Here is a 21,014-nt window from a genome sequence, read left to right as displayed (position 1 = left end):
AGTTTAACGTTGATAAATGTAAAAGAATGCGCTTGGGATGTAAAAATCCCAAGACAGAAAATAGCATGGGGGGGGGTTCTGTGCTGTCGGGGGCAACAGCAGAAAGGCACTTAGGGGTAATTATTTCAGAGGAGTTAGGGGCAGAGAAAGAAAGCAATGTACGGTTCATAAAGGGAAGCTATAGAAGTTAAGATAGAGGCTTATATTGTTTGCATTTCGATTGCAAACTAAATCCAGAGAGTGACTGTTAAATAATTTATTATACGACTGGACAAAAGCGGTAAATGGGGGCCGCCCAGGGCTGCCATTTAATTTTATTAATGAGCTTGGGGCGGGTAGTGAAAGCCGCGGATCGGCGTTTGTCGATGACACCATGTTGGGTAAATACAGATGTTACTTCCCTGCGAGCGGATTTGGTAAAATGGCAGGACTTAGCGACCAATCGGAGACGAGATTTAATGTTGACTAATGCAAGGTTATGCATGAAATAAATAAATGTACGAATGATACATTAAATAGGGTTATCTATTAAAGGAGAAGGACTTGGGGATAATTGCCGAGGATGAAGTAAGTGCTCAATGTCAGGCGGCTGCTGCGAGGGCCGGTGAGATGCGGAGCTGTATAGAAATGTATATTGACTGACGAGAGGCGAATAGGATTGCGTTTCTGTATAAGCCAATGGCAAGACCCCACCTTGAATATGCAGGGGCCGGTCTGGACTCCTAACCTTAAAAAATAAACTTACGGAGCTTGGAAAAGTGCAGAGGCGGCTACAGAATCGGTAAGAGTCTGGGGGTCTGGCCATTGAATCCAGGAGAAAAAGAAATAAAAACATGGCCTCCTGGCCTTAAACTCATCACCAAGAATAAAAGCAAAAGGAGACCGCCGAGGATCAGAGCGAGGATTATGGGAGCAAATATATAACTAAGCTTAATGAGGCAAAACACATTAAATACAGGGTAACAAAAGGGGGAAAAAGTGAACAAAGGAAACATAAACCACGAATAATGAAACTGAAGACACTCTCTAGGGTCTATCTGGATTCAGTAAGAAATAATACCCCTGGGAGGGGCAGTAGGTACGGTCTATCTGGATTCAGTAAGAAATAATACCCCTGGGATGGGCAGTAGGTACGGTCTATCTGGATTCAGTAAGAAATAATACCCCTGGGAGGGGCAGTAGGTACGGTCTATCTGGATTCAGTAAGAAATAATACCCCTGGGAGGGGCAGTAGGTGTGGTCTATCTGGATTCAGTAAGAAATAATACCCCTGGGAGGGGCAGTAGGTACGGTCTATCTGGTGTCTGATTCTGTCCCCCATTGAAGCCTCGTAAATAAATTGCAGTCTTTGGGTTGGATGGTAAATAGTTGAATGGAGGAGGCGATGGTTGAGTGACAGTAGGTTGGGGTTAATGGGGTATATTCGGGGGATGGACTTGTAACTAGTGGGGTCTGTCAGGGGTCAATATTGGGTCCCGTACTTTTTAATATTAGGGATATTACAGAATCTGTTAATGCTGAGGTCAATGTCTCTGCAGATGGTATAAAGCTCTGCCGCCAGGTAGACATTCTGGGTGGAACAACTCAAATGATTTATGTAAATTAGAAGAATGGGGGAGAGCGTGGCGGCTGCAGTTTAATGTTAGAAGAATGGGGGAGAGCGCGGCGGCTGCAGTTTAATGTTAGAGGAATGGGGAGAGCGCGGCAGCTGCAGTTTAATGTTAGAGGAATGGGGAGAGCGCGGTGGCTGCAGTTTAATGTTAGAAGAATGGGGAGAGCGCGGCGGCTGCAGGTTAATGTTAGAAGAATGGGGGAGAGTGCGGCGGCTGCAGTTTAATGTTAGAGGAATGGGGAGAGCGTGGTGGCTGCAGTTTAATGTTAGAAGAATGGGGAGAGCGCGGCGGCTGCAGGTTAATGTTAGAAGAATGGGGAGAGCGCGGCGGCTGCAGGTTAATGTTAGAAGAATGGGGGAGAGTGCGGCGGCTGCAGTTTAATGTTAGAGGAATGGGGAGAGCGCGGCAGCTGCAGTTTAATGTTAGAAGAATGGGGAGAGCGCGGCGGCTGCAGGTTAATGTTAGAAGAATGGGGGAGAGTGCGGCGGCTGCAGTTTAATGTTAGAGGAATGGGGAGAGCGCGGTGGCTGCAGTTTAATGTTAGAGGAATGGAGGAGAGCGCGGCGGCTGCAGTTTAATGTTAGAGGAATGGGGAGAGCGCGGTGGCTGCAGTTTAATGTTAGAGGAATGGAGGAGAGCGCGGCGGCTGCAGTTTAATGTTAGAGGAATGGGGGAGAGCGCGGCAGCTGCAGTTTAATGTTAGAAGAATGGGGAGAGCGCGGCGGCTGCAGGTTAATGTTAGAAGAATGGGGGAGAGTGCGGCGGCTGCAGTTTAATGTTAGAAGAATGGGGGAGAGCGTAGCGGCTGCAGTTTAATGTTAGGCGAATGGGGGAGAGCGCGGCGGCTGCAGTTTAATGTTAGAGGAATGGGGGAGAGTGCAGCGGCTGCAGTTTTATGTTAGAGGAATGGGGGAGAGCGCGGCGGAATGGGGGAAGATAAACAGGCAATGCAACAAAGGGATGAAAAAAAAGCAAGCACGGCGCTGGGTGTATCGCGAGAGTTATTGGTGGCAAGAAGACGGAGGAGATTCTGCCTCGTTACAGATCTGGTGAGGTCTCGGAGTATTGGGGGTGCTGTTCTGGAGACCCCCCATCTCCAGAAGAATATTGAAGGCGACTAAAATAGGGGAATGGTTTATCAGGAAATACTGAGGGATCTCCATACGTCCGGCTTGGTGGACAGAAGAGAGACAGAAAAGCGAAAGGAGAAACAAGGGAGAGAGAGAGACCGGGGAGAGAAGCGACAGGTGGGATGGGAGAGACATTGAAATGCATAGAGATTTAACAAAAGACGGCAGGGAATTTATTTCAAAGGAGGAGAAAAGTTACAAGAGGACGGAATCTAACACTAGAGGGTCAGAGACTGGCATGGAACGTTTTACTTTACAGAGAGGGTGGTAGATAAGTGGAACGGCCTCCCAGCAGAAGTGGTAGAGGGTAATACAGTGAGGGTATAAAACATGCATGGGATAGACATACGGCTCCTGAATCACGAGACCAACAACTGATTAAAGATTGAGTCTGGGCCTAATGGGTCTGATGTGCCGGCAGGTTCTGTGTTTCTATGCCTACTAACCCATCTGAACTGGACCCGTTAACCACCCTTAAGGTAAGAAAAAGTGGTTCCTCGGGGGAATGTGCTTCCAGCTCAGCCTGGGAGGAGCTCTGCGACACGGGTAACGTTACTTACGTGTTAAAACGTAATGCAGACTAAGCAGTGGAGCGAATTATTTCGTTAATTGCACCTAGGGATGTTTGAGATCTCCTTGTGCTGTCCCCCTTCCCTCTCATCACACCTTCTCTGCCACCATCTCTCCTACTAGTCTTCCGAGAACGTGCCCCTTTCCTCACCTAGCGTATTGGGGGTGCAGTTGGGGGCTCCTCACCCACTGCTCGTATTCTATCTTCTCATCTTGATCCTCCACCTTGGCTTTGTCCTTCATCTTTTTCCTCCCCATTCCCGCAGGATTCCATCTGTTCTCCTCATGACATCCTGGATTGCGACGGAGTCCGCAACCTGTTCACCACCGTCCAGTCCCTCCTGCGGCAGAGTCCTCCGATCTCTAGACCGTGAATCTACCAGACAAGACCCGACCGAGCAGAAGACCCCGAGAAGCCCGGTCCTCCTTCCCGCTCTACACGCTTCTGTCCCCACTAAACTATTTTATTATAATTGTGATAATTAACGGATCTTAAAGATACAAAAAGACTCTCAGGGATGTTTCCAGTTTTCGCTGTTAGATTTCGCGGCGGATTCCGTTTATTACTCGTCTGTTTACGTTCCTCCCTTCCCTTTAGTGCCGAAAATAACAATAAATATTAATATAAACTTTTCAGGATATTTTATTCTTCTTTCCTTAAACAGTGTGTGAGTTCTCCCAGCTTTAATTCCCTTTAAAAATGTAATTTATTCATATAGCGCCATCATATTCCACAGCGCTGTACAATGGGTCAACAGGACATAACCAGTTTGAATTTACTGGAAGATAATGGGTAATGCAACTTGGGCTTTAAACGCTAAGTGAAAATTTTTATTAAATGTGGGTTATGAGGAGATTCAATCTAAACCATTTATTGGTTTGAATAGTAGCTAAAAGTAAAACGGAAACGTACCGGATTTCAGTGCTTTTTATAAAAACAAAAAACTTTAACTTTCGAAACACATAGTAAATAATAAAATGTGTCGTCTGCAGCCACGTTCATCGACCTCCGTTATTTTACATACAGTTGGCTGTATTATTATTTGCCGTAATGACATCATCCTGTTGGCTGTATATCTTTGCCATCCTTTGTATTTTTTAAAGAACCTCATAGGGTTATGAAGAACACTGCCACCTACAGGTCATATTATGGAACTGGAAAAGGGGATATGGTTAATGGCAGAGGGGCTAAAAAGTGAGGAAAGGATAACTCTCTTTGGCACCTGCTTGATTTGCCTGGTTGACTTCTACAGGGAGTGCTACTGAGCATGTGCAAGACGTTTGCATACTAAGACTTCCTGGTTTTCAATAGACGCTTCAAGGTGAGCACGTCAAGGAGGCACAGGTCTCATTTTCAAAGTCCAATAACCAAAGAACGCATGCAGCAAATACATTTGGAGTCCAGGCAAAACGGACCCTAACGTGCACTAAAATATCAATCTGCAATTTGGGGGACTGGACTGAAGGACTCCTGTTTTCTCCCAGACTGAGCTTCCTGTCACGATGTCATAACTTGCACTCTGACAACAGTGCAAACACCACTCTGGTGATGCTCTTTTCAACTTTCTGTCCCAAGCCTGGAACCAGATGTGCAGCCATCTCAAATTGTTATAAAAGCTTGCGGTGCCATTCGGACCAACTTCTCTGCTCCTTTTTATGTAAACATTTCTCCTGATCTTTATTAAAAACCTTCCCTGACCGGGAATCGAACCCGGGCCGCGGCGGTGAGAGCGCCGAATCCTAGCCACTAGACCACCAGGGAATCGCTGGGGAGTGCTCGGAAGCCATGAGCTCTCCCAGCAGTTCTTAAACCCGATCAGTCCTTCATTGAGCCGTGTTAACGTCTACTACTGATAAGGTGGGAGACAATATATCCTTGCACATTATCCCTTAAAAATCTTTCAAATAACTTCCACACCACAGATGTTGAGGCTCACTAAGTCTTTCATCCAGTGGCGGGGATTTTGGTCTCATTTTAAAGATTAGCACCATTTATGCTTTTTGCCAAACTTTTGGCACCATGCCAAATGAGAGAGACTCCTTGACGATTGTAAAATTCCTTGTTCCAATATTGATCTCTCAGGATTAAAACTTGAAACCAGATGCGCAGCCGTTTCAACTTGTTCGAAAAGCTCGCGGGACCATTGGGACCAACTTCTCTGTTCCTCAACATGTAAACATTTCTCCTCATCTTTGCTGTACTTTATTAAAAACGTTCCCTGACTGGGAATCGAACCCAGGCCGCAGCGGTGAGAACACTGAATCCTACCCGCTAGACCACCAGGGAATCGCTGTCTGCTGGTTCGAAACCATGAACTCTCCAAGCAGTTCTTAACCGCGGTCAGTGCTTCGTTAAGGCGTGTTAACGTCTACTAATGAAAATATTGGAGAAAATATATTCCTGCACATTATCCCTTAAAAAATCTTTCAAATAAAACTTGAAAGCTTAAAGGGATGTGCTCCAGGTGAGGCTTGAACTCACAACCTCGGCATTGCTCAACAAATACTGCCTTATAAGTACCGCGCGCTAACCGATTGCGCCACTGGAGCTTCATGCTGGGTCACCTTACACTCGGTTTTCTTGTTTTGTCACTTGCAAACTTAACGCTCCTCTGTGGGACAGCGAAAATTGATGAAAGGCTTCTTGCACATTAAGAAAGGTAGTTTGACCAAAGTTCGCTTGAAGCCTTTTCAGTTCACAAGCCAATTGTCTATTTTTTTCTTTCAAAATAGGCTTGTGGAAAGCTTTCTGATTCCCATGCAAGCTTGTAGAGCCATGCTTAAAGGGGTGGTTTTGGGACATGGATATCGAGTGGAATGGATTCCTGGCATAAAAACTTAAACACCAGCAGATGTCTTGGGAATGGTGTTACACTGGGCTGAGGCGGGCTCTTGCTTGGGTCACAGCATCCCAGATGGGACTTGAACCTGCAATCCCTGGCTTAGGAGGCCAGTGCCTTATACATTGGGCCATTGGGTAGCTGCGCTGCCTGGCTTTGGTAGCTGCGCTGCCTGGCTTTGGTGGCTGCAAACTAAGCAACTTTCCGGGAACTTAATGACAGGCACTTTACTTCATTTGACAGTGTACTTCTGCAACAAAAAAAAGTATTAATAGGGCAACTAGAGCCTCTCATGAAGGATTATATTGCTCAGCATGGATGTGCCTCTGCACGATCTTCTAGAGATGGCGCAGTCGACCTCCAGGGCCATGGACCAGGGAGAGGCTACACGGCAAAGTGGCAGGAGGGCCAGGAGGTCAAGGCCTCCTTCCAGACTGAGCCCCAGCCCATCTTGAGATCCTCCGCAGGTGAAAAAACAAAGGAGTGTTCCAGAGAAGGGATCGCAGGTCTGATGAGGCAATAGCAGTCCGCGGGAACGCCAGCGCTGTTAGAAGAAGGAGCGGATCTGGTGTGTCATCTGGCAGCAGTGTCCCTGGGCACCGAAGCGCCATGCTTCTAGCCTCTGTACACCGTGGGGTAGGCTCTAAGCCTTACAGAAGCCGTCGACACCTGTGACAGAGGGCAAAAGGCTCAGCAGCAGGGACAACAAGGGGCCCTGACGGCTGGGTGGCTGAAGGACATCCAGAAGAAGAGGAATTTTCATCGGCAGAGCATTCATGCGAGGAGGAGAAAAGCCCCCAAAACAAAAAGGCTGCGACATCTTTGTTGATTGGTTCGGCGACGCTCATTTTTTGGCCGGCTGAAACAGAGCTTTATGAAGCCATCAGTAATCGATTCCTAAGCGTAATTGGTATTGCTGACATCAGTAGCGTACCTAGCGTACCTACCGGGTGCCACTCATCAGGGGGGTGCCAACTTGCCGGCACCCGGCACCCCTCCAGAGATGGACAGTAATGTCCGCCGCTGGAGGAGCAGGCTCGCAAGGGAGCGGTATCAACCCTTGAACCCGGCTGTAAGGCACCTACCTTAAGCAGCTCCCGGCCGTCCTCTTCTCCTCCCCGGCAGAAACGCCGGCACCGCAGACTGGAGCTTGAAGCAGCCGCTCGCGCACACGGCCGCTTCATGAATATTCATGAAGCTGACCGCCGGCTGGATTCCGCTGCGTCGCTATGGCGACGCAGGACGCGATCACGTCCCGGACGTCGGGGAACGCCCCCCCGGGCTATTTAAACCTCGAGCACAGTATCCACAGTGCTCAGTTATACTGGTTCTGTCCGTATTACGTGAGCTCCTCCCGTATCCTATATATATTTATCTTGTTCCTGTTCTCCTGGTATCCGACCCTGGTCTGCTAAACGGCTTCCTGTGTTTCTCTGGTTTCCTGACCCTGGCTCTCCCTGCTACTACGTGTACCTCTGGCATCCTGACCTTGGCTATCCAACCCGACTACGTGTACCTCTGGCATCCTGACCTTGGCTATCCGACCCGACTACGTGTACCTCTGGCGTCCCGACCCTGGTCTGCTAAACGGTTTCCCTCTGACCACTCGTGCTTACAGTTACACCACCAAGTGCCCTGTTATCCTCACCAGGCCCCTTGCGTGTGTTCTGTTTTTGAGCAAGTGTGTTCCAGTCCTGCATATCGGATTCCTGCTGGTAAGACAACCTTACACCGGCTTAAAATCACTCAAGGGAGCCGGAGGTCTGTTAAAGACCTCCGATATCGCTCCCTTGCGATCCACGCGGCAACAGCTGCTGTGCGCCGGGATTTGTTGTCAGATCCCGGCGCACAACACTGAAGCCGCGCCCACCGCTGTCCGTGCCCTCTGAACCGGAAGAAGACAGAAGAAGAGGAGCGAAGAGGAGGAAAAGAAGCTGTAAGGAGAAAAGAGGAAAGGTAGGAAAGCATTCAGTGAGTGAGAGTGGATTGGTGTATGTGTGGATTGGTATATATGTGTGGATTGGTATGTGTGGATTAGTATATGTGTGGATTGGTATGTGTGGATTAGTATGTGTGGATTGGTATGTGTGGATTGGTATATGTGTGGATTGGTATGTGTGGATTAGTATGTGTGGATTGGTATGTGTGGATTAGTATATGTGTGGATTGGTACGTGTGGATTAGTATATGTGTGGATTGGTATGTGTGGATTGGTATGTGTGGATTAGTATGTGTGGATTGGTATATGTGTGGATTGGTATGTGTGGATTAGTATATGTGTGGATTGGTATATGTGTGGATTGGTATGTGTGGATTGGTATGTGTGGATTAGTGTGTGGATTGGTATATGTGTGGATTGGTATGTGTGGATTGGTATATGTGTGGATTGGTATGTGTGGATTGGTATGTGTGGATTGGTATGTGTGGATTGGTATGTGTGGATTAGTATATGTGTGGATTGGTATGTGTGGATTGGTATGTGTGGATTAGTGTGTGGATTGGTATATGTGTGGATTGGTATGTGTGGATTGGTATATGTGTGGATTGGTATGTGTGGATTGGTATGTGTGGATTGGTATGTGTGGATTGGTATATGTGTGGATTGGTATGTGTGGATTAGTATATGTGTGGATTGGTATATGTCTGGATTGGTATATGTCTGGATTGGTATGTGTGGATTAGTATGTGTGGATTGGTATATGTCTGGATTGGTATGTGTGTGGATTTCTATGTGTGTGGATTGGTATGTGTGTGGATTGGTATGTGTGGATTTGTATGTGTGGATTAGTATGTGTGGATTGGTATATATGTGGATTGGCTTATATGTGGATTGGTATATGTGTGGATTGGTATATGTGTGGATTAGTATATGTGTGGATTGGTATGTGTGGATTGGTGTATGTCTGGATTGGTGTATGTGTGGATTGGTGTGTGTGTGGATTGGTATGTGGGTGGATTGGTATGTGTGTGGATTGGTATGTGTGTGGATTGGTATATGTGTGGATTGGTATATGTGCGGATTGGTAAGTGTGTGAGAGTGATGGGTGTTATGCTGTACCATTTCCAATGTATTTTTCATTATATAATTATGCTCTAGTACATCATAACTCCCATCACTCTATACTGTTCCATACAGTGGCAGAGCTGGGAGTCAGAGGCCTTGCACCCCCACCGCAGGACTCCTGAAAGGTAAGTGAACTTCAAACGGGGAGAGGGTAGATAGTTAGGAGGGGGTAGATAGGGAGAAGGGAGTGAGATGGGGGGATAGGGGTAGATAGGGAGAAGGGAGTAAGAAGGGGTAGGTAGGACAAAAGGGAGTGAGAAGGGGTAGATAGGGCAATCATACTCCTATCATGCCAAGTCTGCGAGTACATCCTGGAATCTGGGTATGCCTGGGCATGATAGGAATGTTATTGCTGTTAACAATCATATATATATATATATTAATATTGTTATTTAATTGTTTTGTCCTATTTTGGTGTGTTACTTACTTTAAATAAAAGTGTTAGATTTTTTTTTTATGGTGTGGGGGGGGGGGGGTCATATTCGGTTTCGGCCAGGTAAATGCTGCATTTTCGGTTTCAGTCCAGAATTCGTTTCGGTGCATCCCTACTACTAATGAAGTGGTAGGCCTACACCACATCAATGTTTGGCTTAGTATATAGTGATAGGAGTTATGCTACACTATTGTCAATGTCTGCCTCAGTATATAGTGGAAGGTGTTATGCTGTACAACCGTCAATGTCTGCCTCAGTATATAGTGATAAGTGTTATGCTGTACCACCGTCAATGTCTGCCTCAGTATATAATGATAACAGTAAGTGTTATGCTGTACCACCGTCAGTGTCTGCGCCGGTATATAATGGTAGAAGCTATGCAGTTTTAAAGTGTGTGTGTGTGGGGGGGTGCCACATACAGGATCCTCCCCAGGTGCCAAATTCTCTAGGTACGCCCCTGGCTGACATGCCTCCATATCGTGGCATTCAGCAACACAACCCCCCAACACCAATCGCATTGTGATTGCTCCGAAGAGCAACCACAAGTGTCATCAGTGAGTGACATTGCTACTGCTCACAAGATGGTGGCACTAACTCAAACACTAATGAGTTCACAAAGGGTTTATCTTTGCAAGTCAATGGAGCCCAGCTCACTAATCACAATGTGATTAGTAAAATAAGAAATTTGATTCCAACAAAATTTTTAAAAAGTCCATATAGATATAAAAGTGTTTTTTTAGCAAGTCCTAAAATTAGCGCTATATCTTTATAAAAATTGTCGCAGGGAAAGAGTTAAAATATTGACATTTTAAATGCCCATGGGGTGTCTAGTTTTAAACAATGTATGGTTTAATGGGGTAAATTGAATTGGCCGGCTTTAAAAATGTCCTAAATAACACATGGAGGCAGGATGACCACATGTCAAAATGTGGGACATTAGTGACAAGCGCCGGAGAGCCCTGCCGCCCACTGCAACAAGTGAACTCAGCCAAGACCTTGAGAGACTAGTAGACAGAGAATGGTGCCTTGAGGCAGAATACCTGGCACTGTTCAAGGGGAGCTACGCCCTGCAGTGTGAGCCGACAGATGTCACAGAGTGAGCTCCGGAGGCCGCTCACTGTAATTGGCAAGCCTCCGGACTTGAAGGTTCAGCCACTCTGCCCCTGGTATTGCAGCCAGAGCCCAAAGAGGTGAAAGTGGGCAATCACTTTTGGGAGGAAGTCTTCAGGGCGATTATGGACCTCATGCAGTCGCCGGAATTTGAGGCAGCAGTCTATGGGTTTCCACTAGAGGCGGCAGAAGCGCCAACAACAGGGCAGAGGGACGCTGTTCTCTGCCCAGCACCATGCGCCCCTCCTACTCCGGCTGAAGCGCCGGCAGCGGGGCAGAGTGCCGCTGGCCTCTGCCCCCCCCACAGTGAAAGGTCCCTGCCTGCTAGCAGGGACCCACCAGAGCAGTGCAACGCGATCCTCTGCCCAGCACCGCAAAATGCCAGACCGGCAGAAGAGCCGGCCACGGGGCAGAGTGCTGCTGGCCTCTGCTCATCCCCAGCACAGTGTACCCGCCGGCTAACGAGGACCAACCAGAAGTGCTGGCACCCGGAGAGAGAGTCACTGACCTCTGTCCTGCACCAGCAATCCTCCCTGTGGCTGAAACGCCAGCAACAGGGCAGAGTGCTGCTGGCCTCTGCCCGCCCCACAGCGAAGGGTCCCAACCTGCTAGCATGGAACCACCAGCGGAAGAGCTGGCCACAAGGCAGGGTGACGCTGTTCTCTGCCCAGCAACGTTCCCTGCACCAGCAGAAGCACTGGCAACCGGGCAGAGAGTCGCTGACCTCTGCCCTGCACTGCTTACACCCCCATTATCTGGCGCTCCCCAGCACGAGCATCCGGGAGGGGGGCACAGGCGGCGACCCTCCCCAGCGGCTGTCACCAATTATGGGAGGAAGGGAAACCGGCACTCCTCCCCAGCGGCATGGTCCAGTGGGCAAAACGAGCCCCAGCTCGGAGAGCCAGGTAGGGGTAAGTGAAACTGCTGCTGCTTTGGAGTGGGCTCTTGTTGTTTGGGTGGGGGAATGTGGAGCTGACTCGGGACAAGCCCGTAGTCAGGGTAACCATGGGAGGGTTCCATCAGGTTGGGAGGGAGCCGAGTCTGGGCTGAGGGCCCAGAGGGGAAAGGAAGCCCTGGAGAAAGGTCTCCCATGCCTGCAGAGGAGACTAAAGAGGGCTGCCCACTGGAGAGGCTTCTGGGCTGGCCTCTTACCCTTTGACTACGGGCCAGGCCTAGGAGCCTGGGTGACTGACATGGGGCTGCCAGGGTGCCCCAGAAGCCGCACGCCCGCTCTCCCTACCCCGCAGGACTAGAGACAGTAGAGGCCCGGTCATCCCCAAGCCGATCCGTTAGGGATCTGGCTGTGTCTGCCGGACGTTTGCACAAGAGGGGAGTAATGTGAAGAAACTATGTCTGATCTTCACTGTTATTATTATTATTATTATTATATTTATTTGTACCGTTTGAATGTGGCTGCAGCTCCAGCCTTCAAGGAGACGATCCTATAATCTGGCTGGGGCTCTTAATCAGCCAACACAGCCCTGTCTGCCCAGACGGCCCCCGCACTACAGGGGGGATAACACAGGTGGGGGAACCCATTGTATTCCTTTAATCCCCTCACCTGATACATCCCCTGTATACCGATGGGATTTGTCATGGGATGTGGCTGATAGGATTGGGGGTTGGGTTCGGTGCACAGTGAATGTAGATTGTATATAAGTTCTGTTTTAACCTCAAAGCATGAAGTTCTGTCTCGTGATTGAGGGGAGTGCTGGTCTGTGACTGCTTTCTTCGGACAGCCGCAGCGCGTCCGCTTACTGGGAGAGGGAAGGAGCTGACGGGCGGATGTGTCCAGTCTGGGGCACAGGACGATCCGTCACAGGTACAATAAAATATTTTAACGTTTTTTTCGAGTGCTTCAGCAAAAGCATAAGTAGTTATGTACACAGTCTTTCAAATACAGAATAAATAATAGGACTCGTCGTCATCTGCAGCCACATTCCTCAACCACCATATCTTCATGTTTGTGTAAAACAATTCTTCCCCCCTCGATCTGTAACATGGACATGGGGCTCAACTTCATGGGGAGACAGGAAGGACAACTCACTGTGTGAGGCCAAAACTCTGCAAAAATGAGGAAAATACAAAAATGAGAAAAATACACAAATTCACACATTTAAATTAACCATTTATAGAAGTTTTAGCAATTCTAAACAAAACATTGAAACTGAGATGACATGGAAATAATAGATTTTATATTTTTCTTGTTTGTCAGCAGAATCTACAGAAATGATAAATCTATATTATATTTAGTATATTATATAATAAACTCACCTGTACGTAGGCATGGTTGGCTTGAAGGAGTAATTTAATGGAAGAGGACAAGCGCCTTCACACCTGTATGCGTTGTATCGCTTGGGAGAGATGATCTGGTTTCCCCATCCAATCTTCTCAAAGTCCACAAAAACATCCACCCTTCTGCACAGAGTCTTCCCGTCTCCCACCGGCATGGAGGGGTTATGGGCATTCCTAGTTCTCCTCCGACTGACAGCTTTTCTGGAGGCCTCATTCACTGATCGGGTGTATTTAGAGGTCTCCACTGTCTTGATGAGGCTCGGAGACCCATCAGCATCAGGAGAAGAGTTGTCCTTGGGAAACACTAAGAGCCTCACTCTTTTAGCTGTCTCTCCCATACAGCTGCTCTCGTCTCCTCTCTCCGGCACATCCTTTGTATCTCCCTGGATGTTGTTCTTCTCAGCATGATGGAGATAGTTCTGGAGCATCTTGGTGATATTAAAAACTTTCCAAGAGGACTCCAGATCTTGAAGAGAAAAATTATTTATAGATTCCATGAAGACCCCCCTCTGGCCTCCCTTGGCATGATAGATTTCAAGTCTGACATTTTTAAAAGATGAGGGGATTCGTAACTCCGCCAACCTCAGTTGAGTGCTGCTGGAGATAGACGTCATGTCAAATGTCAATTTCCAGCCATTATCCTTTTCAGTGTAACCTGGAAAAGACAAGAACAGCAATGTAAGGGTCCCGCTAGGTCTCAGACCCATTTTAGTTCCTGAGGAATATTCAGCTTCCCAAAGATCTCCGGGATGAGAGTGAGGAGCAAAATCATGAGCAAGAGATCCATCTTTAACCCCTTCGTGACAAAGGCTGATTTTACTTTTTGTACCCTTCGTGACAATGGCCGTTTTAACATTTCTGCGCTGCTCGTGTTTAGCTGTAATTTTCTTCTTTCCCGTTTACTGAACCCACACACATTAGATATTGTTTTTTTCAGGACAAGAAGGGCTTTCTTTAGATGACATTGTTTTGATTGTATCATATTATTTACTATTAAAAAAAGTATAAAATATGGTGAAAAATTTAGAAAAACATGACTGTTTCTAACTTTTAGTTGAAAAATCTTTTACTCATCTATAAAAGGTAATAAAAAAACCTGCTAAATAGATTCTACTATTTGTCCTGAGTTTAGAAATACCCAATGTTTTTATGTTTTTTTGCTTTTTTCTGCACGTTATGGAGCAATAAAGTACAGGTAGCGTTTTGCTATTTCAAAGCCATTTTTTCCAAATCTGGTAATTCTTCCCCCCATGTGCCATTTCGGGTATCTTTGAAGCCGGCCAATGCAATTTACCCCATCAAATCATATATTTTTGAAAACTAGACAGCCCAGGGTATTCCAAATGCTGGTATTTTTTTTTTTTTTAATAACATTTTTTATTCGGATTCTTAGACAAGAGAATGAAAATACATACATCTAGTGTCCGCAGTCAAAAAAGGAAAATGATCCCATAGAATGCTGCATAATAAGTACAGAGGAATCCATAATAAGATACAATGATACAGAAAGAAACAAGGAAAGATACATTGGATCCATATCGACAAATAAAAGTGAGTGAGCCAGCAAGCTGGTGCGGTATGTTGTCACTAAATCAGTACAGAGTGAAAAATGATGAATCCAAATTAAATCTTTTTTCAGTTTTTCGAAACAGAGAAAAAAAACAAAAACAAAAAACCCCGCAAACTAGAGGCCCAAGGGGCTAACAAAATAAAAAAAACTAAAACAACTTTGGAAATGCAAAGTGACTCATGTTAAGGCAACACATGTATTAAAACATATGGCGAAATAAAGAAACCAAGTGAGGTGTAGAATCGTCATATTACCATGCAGTGCGAGGAACCACTCTAATAACCCGGCGACAATTGGTCAATATACAAAGCATGGCATAGGGAGAGATGGCGTGGGAGGAAAATATGTCAAGTACGAGAGCGCCGTCAACCCCTACCGTAGGACCACTCATGATGAGTGTAGGAGCCATTGAACATAATGATGTAAGTAAAAAGAGTAAATAAAAAGGTAATACAAAACATAGGAAAATCGGGCGGGACTGTAAGCAATAATCACAGTAATGGACTTAATGTAAATAAATGCGTGACTCAATCATCAAGGGAAATATTATCACGATTATTGAGCCAGGGAGACCAAATTTTTTGATAAAGTTCACAGGAAAGAGAGGATTGATGTGACATTTTTTCTGGGGAGCAGTGCCTATCCAAGACAGTCAAAACCTCAGATAAAAGCGGAGGGGCGGCAGATTTCCACGAGCGTGCAATACATAGCTTTACAGCTATAAAAAAATGGACAACCAATTTACGGACAGGACCGGGGGGGGGCAAATGCTGGTATTTTAACCCTTTCCAAGCAACCCTTTCCAAGCACTTATTCTACCATCAGCCTTTGTCAAACTTTATGGTAGTAATTTTTTTGCATTTGTTTTTTCACACACATTTTACTTTAGGTATGAATAAACAGGTTCTGGTATATGTCACTATCAAAAAACACCCCAATATGTGTTTAGCAACATCTCCTGAGTACAGCGATACCTCACATGAATGATTTTGCCTGGCTGTTTGGGGGCAAAAGGGCCACATTTGGGGCATGCGCATTTTTCAATGTTGAACTTTGGCATTTGGGGATCCACTGCCTATGCCCTATTTGGTACATCTTTGAGCCGGGCCATTTCAGTGTGCCCAATAAAGCTATATATTTTTGAAAACTAGACACCCCAGGGTATTTCAAATGCTAGTATTTGAACTCTTTCCATGCACCATATCTACCACCAGTCTTTGTCAAACTTTGTGATAGTCATTTTTTTGCATTTGTTTTGTCACACACATTTTACTTCAGGTATGAATTAAAAAGTTCTCGTATATGTCACTATCACAAAACACCCCAATATGTGTTCAGCAACATCTCCTGAGCGCAGTGATACCCCAGATGAATGATTTTGCCTGGCTGTTCGGGGGCAAAAGGGCCACATTTGGGGCATGCACATTTTTCAATGTTGAACTTTGGCATTTGGGGATCCACTGCCCATGCCCTATTTGGTACATCTTTGAGCCGGGCCATTTCAGTGTGCCCAACAAAACCATATATTTTTGAAAACTAGACACCCCAGGGTATTTTAAATGCTGGTATTTTAACTCTTTGCATGCACACATTTTACCACCAGCAATTTTTCAAAGTTTGCAGTAGTATTTTTGTGTGTGTATTTTTCCCACACACACCTACTTTATGTATGAATTTACAGCTCCTGGTATATGCCGCTGTCACACGACACCCCAATATGTGTTCAGCACCATCTCCTGAGTACAGTGGTACCCCACATGCATGGGTTTGTCATTTTTGGGGGGAACTAAAAGGCCACATTTGGTACGTGTGCATTTTTCTAATTGGAAATTAGATGTGTGGCCATCCTTCCCCCCGTGTTAATTGGGACCTTGTTGAACCCGGCCACTTCAATTTACCCCATCAAATCATACATTTTTTAAAAGTAGACACCCCATGGGCATTTAATATGCCAGTATTTTAACTCTTTCCATGCGAGAATTGTTTTAAGCTAATATGCTAATTTTAGGACTTGCTCACAAAAATATATTTTTTATATATATATTTTGTTTTTTTGCCTTTTTAAAATTTTTTTAACATTTTTTTTCAACTTGAAGGTTCCCCTGATAGTGACATCAGTGGGAAATTGTTTTTACATTTTACTGGTTTTTTACTATTTTTTTTCTAATTATTATTAATTTTATTTTATTTTTAATTTATTTTTTCTAATCACACTGTGATTAGAAAGCTGAGCTCCATTGACTTGCATGGTTGAATGCAGTACCTATATTCAACCTGCAAGTGGAGCCAGAGTTCTCTAGAGGGTCTGGAGACCGTCTAGCAAACTTTTTAGACTTTATTGTTTTTCTTTATTGAATTTTCCCGGACCGCCGCCATCTTGCTGATGGTGAAGATCACCGGCAGCTGCGGCTGTGACCGCTCTCCGGAGCGGTCACAGTCCATCCCCAGGTAAGTGTTTGGTGTCGCTGGATGCCTCCTGATCGAGGCATTCCAGCGACACCATTTAAGTTTAAATGTAACGCTTTTAAAACGGGCGTCCGCCACCATACAAAGTATGGCGGATGTTGACGCCCTGGGGAGGGGCCAGAGATGGCCCCTTTGTGCCGATAATGGCGTTGCTGAATGCCTCGAGGTCGAGGCATTACAGCAACGCCGTTTCGGTGCAGAAAGCGAAAATAGATCGCTTTCTGCACCCGTTTAATGACGTGCCGGTCCTGGCACGTCATTTGTCGTTATCGACTTGAATTTCCGTGACGTGCCCGGACCGGCAATTGTCATCAAGGGGTGAAACAGCTCTTCTGCTGTAGATCTGGCCTCTATCCAAGGAGATGTTTCTTGTTCAGAAGCTCTCCAGTAATGATCTCTTCCTTGAGGATCCCAGGACTTTATATTGGGGTTGTGTCAAAATCTGAAATGGTTCTTCACACCTGTGGCTGTTTGAAGATTATTTTTGACCCAAACGTCAAAGGTCATGATCAGTTATTGAGATATCGTGCTGCTAATTAGAATTATAACAGGTGTTTGTTTATGGTGAGTTTCTGTTTTCTGTAGAATGGGAATTAATACCATCAAAGAATCTTCAATAAAGTAATTGATGTAGAAAATACTTCAAAGTAACTCATGATAAATGTCATGTTACCAGAAACCCATTTTGTTTCCTTCCAGTGACTTAATTCATTTTATACCAGGTGTTCTAGTTTGTGTTATGTTTTGTCTATTCTATAATATTTAAATTCTGGTAAAATATTATCTCCCCTACCATTGACACTTCATTACCTGTTGACATCATAAGACCATTGGTGACTTCATTTCAACTTTTTGTCTGGTTCAGGACATGGTGAACCTAATTTAAAGATGGATCCGCACATTGAGAAAGGGATTGTGGAGTTTTAGATCACAGCATTTACCGTCTACTGAATTACCTGTTTAGGGTGCCTTTCCATGTTTGACTCTTACCTGGAAAATATAATAATCCTGTGATACAAAAACAGCCACTGATAGGTCATTGAAGAGGGAAAATAAATAATCTGCTAAGGGTTATTTACTTCACATACTGGAGAGTCCAATGAATTTATTGATTATGTGGAACAGCACCTTTAATGTTAATAAAGGTAAAATATAAAATGCAAAACATAATATACTTTATATGACATTAACAAAACTTACTTTTTGATATTAAGTTTAACTCAAATACAGATAAAACCTTTCAGCTTTTGAAAACCACATTGAAAAAATAACAGACATAAATACAAAGTTAAGCGTTTTTGGTTATTTTAATGAATGCAATTCAGACTTTCAGAGACACAAAACTGTAATTTCTCTAATTAATATAGATATATATGTACATATATAATATAGTGTAAAGCTTTTTGATTATTTTATTAATAAATGTTTGAAGATCTCTTTGAAGATTCTAAGATAGAATTATTCATAGTTCAGAATAAACATTGACACTCGTTGGCGTTAATAGTGTGAAAATGAAGTGTCAATGACTGGAGTTTTGATCTGTCCCCTTTAATAAAACTTCAAACAGCCTCAAGTGTGAAACACAATTCAGTTTATTCATCAACCCCAATATAAAGTCCTGGGATCCTCAAGGAAGAGATCATTACTGGAGAGCTTCTGAACAAGAAACATCTCCTTGGGCAGAAGAGTCCAGATTCACAGCAGAAGACCTTTTTAAAGATGGACCTCCTGCACATGATTTTGCTCCTCACTCTTGGAGATCTTTGGGAAGCTGAATATTCCTCTTACAGGAACTAACCTGGGACTGAGACCTTCAGCCGATCTTTATGGACACAATCCATCCCAGACAATGAAACCAGCCCTTTATATGATGCAGCTCTACCAAACTCTAATCACAGGGAATGATGGAGACCTTCCAATCCTGGAACGCTCCATCATCTGGGAATCGGATCCCGTCCTGAGTCTCATTCCAAAAAGTAAGTAAGCTTTCTGTATGAATAATCTGTTATATTACATAATTCTTAATTATGCCTAATGGGACCCTAACATTGATGTTCTTGTCTTCTCCAGGTTGCACTGAAAAGAATAATGACTGGAAATTGACATTTGACATGACATCTATCTCCAGCAGCATTCAACTGAGGTTGGCAGAGTTACGAATTCCCAGCTCATCCAAAAACGCCAAGCTCGAAATTTATCATGCCAAGGGAGGCCAGAGGGGGGTCTTCTCACAATGTGGAGTCCTCCTCAATGGTTTTCAATGTCACCAAGATGCTCCAGAACTATCTCCATCATGCTGAGAAGAACAACATCCAAGAAGATACAAAGGATGTGCCGAAGAGAGGAGACGAGAGCAACTGTATGGGAGAGACAGCTAAAAGAGTGAGGCTCTTAGTGTTTGCCAAGGACAACTCCTCTCCTGATGCTGACGGGTCTTCCAGCCTCATCAAGTCAGTGGAGACCTCTAAATACACCCGATCAGTGAATGAGGCCTCCAGAAAAGCTGTCAGAAGGAGGAGAACTAGGAATGCCCATAACCTCTCCATGACGGTGGGAGACGGGAAGACTCTGTGCAGAAGGGTGGACATGTTTGTGGACTTTGAGAAGATTGGATGGGGAAACCAGATCATCTCTCCCAAGCGATACAACGCATACAGGTGTGAAGGAGCTTGTCCTCTTCCATTAAATGACAACTTCAAGCCAACCAACCATCCCTAAGTACAGGTGAGTTTATTATATAATATACTAAATATAATATAGATTTCTTTCTTATTCTGTAGATTTTGCTGACAAATGAGAAAAATATTTATTCTAATTATGTGCATGCAGTCCCAGTTCCAATATTTTGTTTAGAATTGTTAAAACATCTATAGTTAGTTAATTTTAAATATATGAATTTGTTTTTTGAGTTATACCGTAAAAGAGTGAATGTTAATTTGTGTATTTTTCTCATTTTTTGCAGAGTTTGGCCCATCTGAATGCCCCCCACACAGTGAGTTGTCCTTCCTGTCTCCCCGTGAAGCTGAGCCCCATGTCCATGTTACAGATCGAGGGGAGAAGAATTGTTTTACACAAACATGAAGATATGGTGGTTGAGGAATGTGGCTGCAGATGACGACGAGTCCTATTATTTTTAAAAAAAACTTTTCTGTAAATATAAAATATATCTAAAAAGCTGTATGTGTTGCATAAATAATAAAGGATTTGAATAACATTTTGATTTGTGATTTTTGCAGTCCTAACACGTAAAATAATTAAAGTCCCCTCATGGGTGATTACATACCAAATAACACAAACATGTAATAATTGGTGAGTTGTTCACGTTGCTATTGAGAGTGAGTGCAACTTTACAATTTGCGAGTTAAAGGTGAGGGCATGCATTACTGTTTTTTTTAAAGTATTTTTTTTAAAGATCTTTACAGTTATTATACGGGTTTGTAACTGTAATCATAAACAAATAAAACAATAAATAACATAGTTCATAGTTTTGAAAAGTAGACAATTTATAAGTGTGTGTATGAACATGAATATGTACTGTATGCTAGAGGACTGCATTGGAAGGTGGGTCCCGCCAAAAACTTGCGGGCGGTCTTGCTGGGGTTGCGGGTGGGAGCGGGCGGTCCCGCGAGGCTGCCTTCTCGCTGCTCCCTTACAGTGTTTCCTCTCTTGCTCGGCCCAGGGACAAAACGGAGTCATGTGATGTGAGATCACTTCCCGTGACTCCGCCTTGTTCCTGGGCGGAGCAAGAGGAGAGACACTGTGAAGAAGCAGCAAGAAGGCAGCCTTGCGGGACTGCGCGGGAAATCTGCAGTTCAGGTTCAGGTGATTGGCGGGAGTGGGCGGGAGTGGAACACCCACATTGCGGGAGTGGACGGGATGCTGTAGACATACACACACAGACACCCTAGGGTTTGTATGTGTTG

At 44.9% G+C, this 21,014-nt stretch overlaps 3 non-coding genes and 2 pseudogenes across 3 annotated transcripts; 1 reads left to right on the top strand and 4 right to left on the bottom strand.

The window, feature by feature from the left end:
* Positions 1 to 5,003: 5,003 nt before the first annotated feature.
* Positions 5,004 to 5,075, bottom strand: TRNAE-CUC (transfer RNA glutamic acid (anticodon CUC)). Its single transcript has one exon. It is a non-coding gene; the product is annotated as a tRNA-Glu (tRNA).
* A 453-nt stretch (positions 5,076 to 5,528) lies between these two features.
* On the bottom strand, positions 5,529 to 5,600 carry TRNAE-CUC (transfer RNA glutamic acid (anticodon CUC)). The gene has a single exon. It is a non-coding gene; the product is annotated as a tRNA-Glu (tRNA).
* A 170-nt stretch (positions 5,601 to 5,770) lies between these two features.
* On the bottom strand, positions 5,771 to 5,863 carry TRNAI-UAU (transfer RNA isoleucine (anticodon UAU)). The gene is given in 2 exon segments: positions 5,771 to 5,806; positions 5,826 to 5,863. It is a non-coding gene; the product is annotated as a tRNA-Ile (tRNA).
* A 7,167-nt stretch (positions 5,864 to 13,030) lies between these two features.
* Positions 13,031 to 18,932, bottom strand: LOC149276294 (nodal homolog 2-A pseudogene; annotated as a pseudogene).
* Positions 18,933 to 18,940: 8 nt separating this feature from the next.
* LOC149276293 (nodal homolog 2-A-like) lies at positions 18,941 to 20,206 on the top strand (annotated as a pseudogene).
* Positions 20,207 to 21,014: the final 808 nt, after the last annotated feature.

The sequence above is a fragment of the Sceloporus occidentalis genome, unplaced genomic scaffold, assembly GCF_023333645.1.
Source record: "Sceloporus occidentalis isolate IW3139 unplaced genomic scaffold, rSceOcc1.0.p SCAF_242, whole genome shotgun sequence".
Lineage (NCBI taxonomy): Eukaryota > Metazoa > Chordata > Lepidosauria > Squamata > Phrynosomatidae > Sceloporus > Sceloporus occidentalis.
This window is presented reverse-complemented; position numbering and strand designations above follow the sequence as displayed.